Source organism: Mastigoproctus giganteus, chromosome 9 (assembly GCF_048544385.1).
Source record: "Mastigoproctus giganteus isolate SK-2022 chromosome 9, ASM4854438v1, whole genome shotgun sequence".
Classification (NCBI taxonomy): Eukaryota; Metazoa; Arthropoda; class Arachnida; order Uropygi; family Thelyphonidae; genus Mastigoproctus; species Mastigoproctus giganteus.
Genome location: NC_143583.1, coordinates 43,795,401 through 43,805,694, shown reverse-complemented (window position 1 = coordinate 43,805,694; position 10,294 = coordinate 43,795,401). Strand labels below are relative to the sequence as shown.

Below are 10,294 nucleotides of genomic sequence, written 5' to 3'. Positions count from 1 at the left end.
CTATACTGTAGCCTTATTCAGAGCCTCAATAATCTTACCCACCATTCAAGTAAAACTCACTTAGGTCCACTGAACACCAAATTAATAAGCGCGTGTGTATTATGTCCATAAATTGCATGTTATTTGTACGAGTTTTCTGTTTTACTGGACAAAAAACTCGACTTTCCGGGGGAATAAAAACCCTGCCATCCACTCCTGAGACCGATCTGACTCAGCTATGGAGTGAAAAATGCCCATAAAAGTTCTTTGCATCATTCACGAGATTCGAACCCGGGCCTTTTCAGCTCGGTGTGGAGAAGACAGTGATTCTGACCACCGTGCTACTGAACAGTGGTAAGACAGCCCTTCTCTAGTTCAGGGAGATCTCCCTGAAATCTAATGATGACCTCAATAACATTGTCGGGGGATGATGCGCGCACTTGCAGCCTTTTTTTTTTTTGTATAATAAGATAAATACCACCCACTTCTGAAGTCTTTCTTTCGTTCAGCTTCAGCAGCCCTCCCCATATACCCTTCTGCGAGATTGATATATCATAATGCACAGCAACAAGGAGTCTGACTCCTATTTGTTGTTGTTCTCTTGTGGTTCGAATAGCTTTTCAACTGTAGAGATCATTGCAAAGTACCTATTCAACTCGTCCGCTACTTCTCCTTACTTTCTATGAATTTTCCAGTTCGATCAAGTAAGGGACTTGTCTCATCCACTCTCTTTCTTTTTATATTCACGTACAAAAAGAACTCTTTGTCTCCATTTTAGCTGTCTTTGCTAGTGATCTCGTGTGCCCAGCTTTTGCATGTCTTGCTCCATCAATGGTTTTGCTACATATACGCTTATAATATTCATATAAATCAATCATATCTCGCGATAGTTTGTAACTGTCCCATGCTTTTTCTTTAGCTTAATTAAACCCTTAAACCCTTAATTAAACCCTTTCTCATCCGCTTGAGCATCTTTCTTTTGTGAAACGTCTGCACTGGAATACACAAATACAATGGGGACTCCAGGATAAATCCCTTGAATATTTCTCATAATGAACTCGTATCCAATAATTCATAGTTGTCTCTCCACTGAATAGAGTCCAAGACCGAGTTCCATTTAATAGAGCTCAATCCATTACAGTTCCCTCTCTTGAAATTGAAGCCCTCCTCTTTGCTCTTGACTAAAAAAATCTTTGGACACTACCCATTTTATGATATTCTGTCACTCCCAGCTATTGGTTCCTGCACTGTCAAATTTTAGATGCAGCTCGAATTTTTGGTGAGAACCAAGTTGAGGATATTACAGCCTCTTGTACTTTCTCTGGCATGTTGGAATAAATAACAATCATGTTGGTTCAGAAATCTGTTTCCCCATTGCACATTCCTGTCCATGGTTTCCAATCTACAAGAGCCAGTACATTGAAGTCGCCTACAATGACGCAATCACGCTTGGCTGCCCATCCAAGTTGACTATAGCGATTTTTCTCATACTAGATGTTTCCTTTCCGCCACAGTTTTCATCTTCCCACCATGCACTACGCCCAAAAATAAGGAAATATACACTTATACAGCAAAGCCAAAAATTTTGCTCTCAATCCCGTAATCAATACATGAAACTCTGTTTATTTTCTCTTAAATTACTTTCATTTTATTTTATTTTATTCTTCAAATACTTTGCGTGTGGCACAAAAGAGAGTTTTCATCTAATAATATTCCAAGTACTTTTTTTTTTTTTTTTTACTCAGCCATAGGAGCATAGCGTACTGATATACCCTCATGTTTCACTATTGGTGTACATTATCAAATCTGCTTTTTTAACATCATATACCTCGACTTGTTTGGAAATCTCAAAGTTATGGATCTTAATTCATTTATTTATAACTTTTATAGAAATACCTGCTTGCTATATGTTTCAAATTCAAACGAGAATTTCCTCTTATCATCAGATAATTAACTATAGTTGTCTCTCCAGTTAATTAGTCTTAGACTGCTCCATTTAATAGAGCTCAATCCATTATAGTTTCCTCTCTTGAAATTGAAGCCTTCTCCGTTTCCCTTGACCATGGAAAAGTCTTTGGATACTATTCATTTTATGATATTGCGATTACTACCCAGTATTGGTTCCTGCAAAGTCAAATTTTGAATGCAGTTTGAATCTTCGGTGAGAACAAAGTCTAGGAATGCAAGTCATCGTTATGTTGACTAGTTTAAGGCGCAGATCTTCATTTGACTGATGTTATTAGTGAAAAAAAAATGAGGAACTGGATGCTGAATCCCTCGTTTGTTTTCTGTGTTTGTTAACGATATTAATAAAGTCATATCAAATTTAATGTCTAAGTTTGTTGTTGATACAAAGGTTTAGTCGGGTGGTTAATAATAGGAACCAGGGTATAGTACTGCAACGCCTAGAGAAAGTAGGCAGATGGGGCTAAGAAGCGGAGATTGAAAAATGTAAGATGCTGTGCATAGTCTGTAGATAAAAATCCCAGAAGGTACAAACTGCGTGCTACTACATCAAGGTGATAGAGAATGAAAAAAAAAAAAAAAAAAAAACCGAAGAGTAATTCTACAGTCGAACATGAAGTTCATTGAGTAGTGAGGACAGTTCATGAGGTTCTGTCAATGAGGAACAAGAATTTTGCCAGCAGGGACAAGGAGGAGATTATTCTGTTGTATCTGCCCTAAAATTTTATTAGGTTAATAAGGCAACAGTTAAGTCGCACCTTCAGTATTACATACAGGTTTGAAGGCCTCATTTCAGGAAGGATATGAATCTATTGGAGTGGATGCAGAGAAGAGCAACAAGATTAATCAAGGACACAACGGGTATCATTAACGTGAAAGACTTCAGGAGACTTCTGAAGTGTTTCAGACTTTAAATAGATTGAGTAAACTAAATGCTGACAGCCTCTTTGCACTTTCTTGGACAATACACATGAGATTAATTTAAATTGGAAACAAATTGTTGCAAGATAGATGTGCGAAAATTTGCTTTCAGCTAGTAATTTATTTTTCGAACAAATTTCCATCTGGTTTGTTATAAATTGGTGGAATTTTTTGTACGATAAAATAAATATACCTCTATGTTGTAAAGTTTAGATTCAAGAGTGCATATTGTGGGCCTATTTGCATGCTACGAGGGCTGAAAACTGGAAATAACTCAAGGAGAAAAAAACTTACCTCCTCCGCTTGAGATCGGTTAAGTAGAGTTTCGATTGAAGAGGACTTTACAAATTCCTCTAGTTTTCGACAGGTATCGAATCCAGACCCCTCAAAAGTGTCACAAGTAGTAAAACGACTATACATGCTGTCACGAAGGGCTGTTGTAGAAGTTGGTAATTTTAATAAATTTAAGGAAAGATTGAAAAATTTATTCAATGGGACAAACATTGACGTGGGAGGTTTTTCAACTGTATAAGCTGCTTCCTTGCATTATTTGGCACTACCAATACTAATTCTAATAACTAATAACTTACCAGAACATATATCTACATATATCCTTTAAATACAATAACTAACAAAATATGGTTACACCAGACTTTATTTAAATTATTGTTTATTTAAATTATTAAACCATGGCAGCTCTAACATAACACAGTACAATATTTGGAATTTGGATGCCAAAAAAAAAAAAAAAAAAAAATACACCTTAACACAACTACGTTCATAATCTGCCTTACATAAGTTTTGAAAAATTATTATTTTTTTAATATTTTTATTATATTTTTCGGTTTATATACATAAACACATGCCTGGACGGAACCAAGAAAATCAATTGTTTACAGATACAGTACATTATTTATAATTCTAAGGAAGGATTGTAGAAACCTGTAATTAAATGCACACTCACTGATTATGTAAGTGACTTATGGAGGCGGCACCAGGAACATTAGTTCAACTCCATCTAAATAACATAAATGAATCAAGTTTGCAATGGCCTGTTGATAACGAGCAGTCGTGGCCGAGTGGTTAAGGCGATGGACTTGAAATCCATTGGGGTTTACCCGCGCAGGTTCGAATCCTGTCGACTGCGATATAATTTTTATATGTATTACTTTTAAAATAAAACAGCCATTGTACTAAACTTCATCCCGCATCTCCCCTAACTGGGCTTAGGTATACTTCGTTTCGGAAGCCATCTGAGCCACGTTCAAAAAAAGAACAAAAAAAAAATTCAAAATACGGCCAGCCGAGAACCAACTCATCTACCCATGCCCAAAAATCCCGTGTGTTCTCTGATTGAGTTGCCTGTTTTGATGGACGAAAAATCCGAGTTAGCGGGTGGAAGAACCGTGATTTCCACGACTGAGCCCTACTAACTCAGCCACAGAATGAAGAAAGCCCGCAAAAGTTCCTCGCGTTATTGACGGGATTTGAAAATAGAAACTAGACCTTTTCCACTTTGTGGGGTGGGAAGGTGATTATAACCGCTGCGCTACCGCGCGAACTCCGAGCAGTGATCAGTGGGTGGTAACATAATCCTGAAGTAGCGTGTTCGATTCTAAACGATGCCACCAAATACTCCTTCCACTGTGGTCATAAACTCTACTCCCCGATTTCACCCTACGATATAAACAGAAAATATTAAATTTAATAAAACTGCATTTTTCGACTTTACGATAAATAAGTATGGAAGAAAATCTTCATCAAAAACTGGCATGATTAAAACAAATCAAAAATAAATCATGCAGTTTTTTTGTAAAAGCTATATAAGAAATATTTTAATAAACAGATTGAAGATTAAAGAGTGAATCAACCCATTTTAGCAAATGTGTCTATATTAATTTGTACTTCTCTTTGAAAGATCTACTTCAATGAACAACATTGACTATTTACAGGTCGTTAACAAACCTATGATAATTACAGTATTGCTTGCTGTTAAACTTCAAAAACACCATTTTAGGGGGAAAAAAATGTATGAATAAACCTCAGTTTAATAACTACTGAAAGAAAATTAAAGTTAAGTCATAGATCATTGTTTTCAATTAGTTTAAAGGCACCCGCGAAGAAACATGATTGAGGTGTTTAAGGCTTTGAATGGATTGAGTCAACTTAATGATGATGGTATTCTTTCTCAGACAACACCCACAAAGGGTCATAACCCGAAATTGAAAAAAGGATGCCTGGAGAATGGATGTGCAAAAATTTGCTTTTAGCTAGCGGATGGTAAATTGTTGGAACAAGCTTCCATCAGGTGTCGTGAAAGTGGGTAGTTTGAATAAATGTAAAGAAGAATGAGAAAAATTATTGGTGGAAATGGACAGATGAGATGAGTGGGGGTTTTTTTGTTGTTTTTTTTTTTTTTAATTTTGGTTGTGCTATATGGACTGTCTTCCTTGCATCATTTGCCATTACTAATAATAACTAAAGAATGCGAACAATTTGATACCAAACGTGGCAGCGACATTTCTTGTTAAAAACAAACTTTATACATCACGTATTCCCACGCAATAACCTGCCGGTTTCATGATGCAATGAGTTATGAATGTCCGCGAGGCGTATCGTTCCTAAGTTATTGCGCATTTTGTGACCAACTACAAAGAAGACAACTCTTTCCACCTGTATCAGGCATAAACATACCGTACTTCTTTAAGTATTTACAGTTTTCCTTGAATGAGTCAGTGTATTTTTTGTTTCTACAAGAAAAGTAGATTAGAAAGAAGTGGAACATGCTCTAGAAGGCTCTCTTAAATAAAAAATAAGCATTACTACTTGATTTTGTCGCAGTTTGTCGCTATGACAGTTGTACATCGTGATGACAAGAAAAAATTAAATCTTTAGTGTGTGAATGCAACAGAGAAAGAGAGATCCAGTTCAAATATACAGACACATACAGGTGTCCATAGAAGTCCTTTACATTCTTAAAAATGCTCTTCACTCTGTTTCGTTAATCCAAGTTTTGTATATATCTTAATATTAGTGACTGCTTTTTATTGATTATCTGTAATTCTCAGCGTTCTCATATCTAGGGCTGCGCGCCTAATGGGTGAGAAGTTTGTAAATAAATAAATCTGTGCAACTTTCCCACCCTATCAACAGCTGTTAATGGGGTTGAGATCAGCATTGTGAGGAAAGGAAATTCAAATATCATGAATTATGATGCTACATGCTATCTTCATCTTAGTATTAGTATTCATAACTACCGAATGAAGCAAGGAAGCCATGCTTTTACCACATCGGCTAAAAAACAAAGAACTTGCCTATATAATATATATCCACTGTTATCATCATACTTTTCTAACCGCTAGAATGTACTGATCAAGTTACACCTGGTCAACAGCACGCAGACCAATAAACTTTCTCACTCTATTAGTAATCCTACCCATATATTCACAATTTGCACTATTCTCACCTGACCAATTTCCGGTCTTTGGACCATTTCATGAAGCTCAATAATTTTCATTAAATGATGAATCCAGATAACTCTAACAATTTTCAAAATACGGTCTCACTATTGACTAGTATAACTCTAACTTTTCTTCTCCTTACAAGAAAAAGTACAATAAACTATCCATTCGACACTCTGACCAAGTTATCATGTAGCTCTGGAGTAAATTAACCAGGAACAAATGCTTTCCTTGGGAGTAGCGGTCCCCAAGCGAGTGAATTCCACCACTAGTTAAAAAGTAAAATATATTAAATGCGAACATTAAAATATTAAACTCAAAAAATAATATTTCCAAAATATTTGAAGATTAATAATATAACTTTCTCGAAAGAAATAACAATCCTTTTTGGGTAAAATAAACTCATGCATTGTAAAAACTTTAATTTGCAATGCACACTACACTAACGGGACCAAGCTGTACAAGGAATTCCTATGGACAAGGAAATATAAGAATGTGAATAATAATAATAATAAACAGTTTAAAGGGATGATCAACAATCCTCAATCCCCGAAATTTGTGTGAACCTTTGGAGGCTTCGAAAACAATTTTATTTTTATAAAGGGATATTTTTTTGAAAATAAAATTGCAGATATTAGGTCCCTAATAGCTGCAATTTTATATTCCATGAAACATTCATTATTTTCAGGATATTTTCGAATAATCCGTAATTTTTAATAAAACATATCTTCTCACCCACTCTTCTCAAAACCTCCTCATTTCTCACTTTATCAACCCAACTTATATTTTCCATCCTTCTCCGTGCTTACGTATTAAAACTTTTCAATCATGCATTATGTCCATAAATTGCATACGTTCTATGGTCCATTTTCCTGTTTTTCTGGACGGTGATTATAACCACTGTGCTATCCGCGAAAAGACTTATTAACCAAATTCTGCAATCTTTCCTCTTTCGGATAGCTTTATACATTTTTTTTTTTTTTTTTTTTTTTTTTTTTGGCAGTCCAAATGAAAAGTCTCAGTACGGTCAACCAGAAAAACAACAAAAAAAATAATTTCCCCACCACTGCCTTAGAACAAATAACGTAGTGTTGAACAGCGTCAGAGACCTAAGTTCGAAACCAGTCGATGACGTGAAGAATTTGTATGGGCCTTTTTTCACACCGTGGCTGAGTTAGTCGGTCTCGGGTGAGAGTAGCATGGTTTTTTGTTCAAGAAACTCAGGTTTTTCGCCTAGAAAACAGAAAATCGACCACAGAACACCCATACAATTTAAAGGCAACATATAGAGGGCAATACGGCCTTTGTCGCGGCTACCTAATAGACTACAACAGCGGTTCCCAACCTTTTTTGACTTAGCGAACCCCTTTTAAAGAAATATTTTTTTATCGCGAATCCCTTTCAACATAATATTTTTAATGGCAACCACTAAGCCGAAATAGTATAACATTTCTGAATTTTTATTATAAAATATTTCCAGTATTACGTTTTTATAAGCGACATTGCGTAATAATAAAAATTATTATTAATTATTATTTACTTTGTAAAGTAGTTATGAATCAGTCCAAACATGTTTCTAACAGGCTAAGAATAGAAAACTTGCTTCTTGTCCAAATGGAAACTGAGCATTCTGGTCTCTTGCCAAAGTTATTGGCCCCAATTTTTGCCCATCTCTGTTCCCACCTCTGTCTAATCCAGATGATTCTATTGCCACTTCAACCAAGGATAAAGCTGACCTGCTAGCATTCTATTTTTCTTCCAACTCATGTATTGATGATCTTGGTAAGTCAATTCAAACCATTCACAGTACACTCCATTCAATGCCTCCTGTGGTCTTCGGTCAAGAGGACGTCAGAAGGATTTTAATGAATCTGATGCTAAGAAAGCTCCAGGTCTTGGTGGTATTTCTCCACTTGTTCTCAAAACCTGTGCCCCTGAACTTACTCCTGTTTTGTGTCGTGTTTTTTCACTTTTTTATTCCAAAGGGGTTTTTTTCCCCCTTCTGCTTGGAAATTTGCTCATATCCAGCCAGTTCCTAAAAAGGGTGACAAATCCCTTCCATCCAATTGTCGTCCCATTGCAATTACTTTTACTCTTTCCAAAGTAATGGAGAAATCAATTAACCACCAACTGTTAAACAATAGTATCTGAAAATCTTTCATCTGATCAACGATTGCCAGTATGTATTCCGTCAGTGTCGTTCCACTGGAGATATTCTGGCTTATGTTACCCATCTGTGGACAAATTCAATGGAAAAGTTTGGTGAAACTCAAGCCATTGCTCTTTTCATTTCAAAGGCTTTTGATCGTGCTTGGCATAAAAGTATTCTAAATAAGCATCCATCCTATGGTTTGCTAGCTGTTCTTTTTAATTGAATATCCAGTTTTTTATCTGACCGCTTCTTTCTCCCACTCTTTTCCTCTTGTATAATAATGACCTTCTTCCAGTGACCGGAAATTCTATCCATAGCTTTGCTGACGAAAGCACATTGCAATTGCATTCCACCTTCCAGTTTGAGAGACCTTGCCCTGCTCAAACAACTTCAACTTCTCGAATATCCACTATGAAATCCTTAAATGCTGGCCTTCAGGTAATTCTCCAGTGGGGCACAGATAACTTAATTTCAATCCTTCTAAAACTCAGTCTTGTCTTATATATCGCAAAAAGGATTCTTCTGCTCATGTGCTTATCTTCGATGACGCTCCGATTTCTAGGCAAGATCTTGGGGATTACCCTGACTTCCAATCTCTCTTGGCATAAAGCAAATACTGCTTCCTCTGCATCTAAAAACTGGGGTTTCTCTATTGCTTTCGCCATTACTTTTCTTCCAAACAGCTGTTCACTCTGTACAAATCGCAAATCTGCCGTACCATGGAATATTGTTCCCATATTTGAGGCAGTGCCCCCAAAACCTCTCTCAGGCTTCTAGATTCCATTCAAAAGAGGACAGTTAGGTTAATTAATGTCTTTTCTCTAACAGAGTCTCTCCACTCTCTGTCTCCACAGACTTTCTGTTTCTGTTGCATGCCTTTTCTATAGATACTTGCATGGGCACTGTTCTTGTGAACTGGCTTCTATAATTCCCATTATTTCTTTCAAAGCAGTCCGAACACATGCCACAACCACAGTCAACATCCTTTTACTCTCCAAGTTCAAACTCACAGAACCAATTTTTCTTCTTCCTCATTTATCTTCAGTTTTCTGGAACAACCTTCCTTCATAAGTATTTACCTGAAAATTACAATCTACAGAAGTTCAAGTCCAATGTCAAAAAGTATCTTCTTTCATCTTTTCAATCTTCAACTCATGCACGATACTAAGTACTACAGGCTCTAAAAAAAAAGTAACTATATATAACAATGATCCTTGAGAATGAAAAAAAAATCTAGTATGGAAAACAGATTTATTTAACATGATATACTCTAAGATAGTAAACTCATTATAAGAAATTGTAGGAGATGTGGTTTCTTTGGCAATTCTTTATTTTTGTTTAATTTTATTTTACTTTGTTGTTTATTATTAGTTACATTTTGTAGTTTAGAATAATATACCTATGTAAATCTGAGCAGACGCCATTACAGAATTTTTAGTTTGAACCTCCTGGAGCACTTTCGCGACCCCCAAGGGATTCGCGAACCACCGGTGGGGAACCGCTGCTTTATAATAATAATAATAAGATTCTTTATTAACATATATTTTATACAATAGTGATTCCTTACACAGAAAGCCAGAGGAATCTTACAATTAGTTGTTTATACAAGTGATTTTGATTTATAAAAAAAAAAAATAATAATAATAATAACTAAATAATAATTAACAGATCAAAGCAAAGATAATAGTCAAAATGTAAAAACGAATGAAGTAGTAATTACAGCGAAAAAGGACTACAAGTTGAGCAGAACATGAAATGACATCGGCTAACTAAAATCGGCACTTACATAAATGTACTTTACAAACAGCATGATAGG

At 35.8% G+C, this 10,294-nt stretch overlaps 1 non-coding gene across 1 annotated transcript; it reads left to right on the top strand.

Moving 5' to 3' along the window:
- Nucleotides 1-3,930: 3,930 nt before the first annotated feature.
- On the top strand, nucleotides 3,931-4,012 carry TRNAS-UGA (transfer RNA serine (anticodon UGA)). The gene has a single exon. It is a non-coding gene; the product is annotated as a tRNA-Ser (tRNA).
- The last annotated feature ends 6,282 nt before the right edge of the window (nucleotides 4,013-10,294 follow it).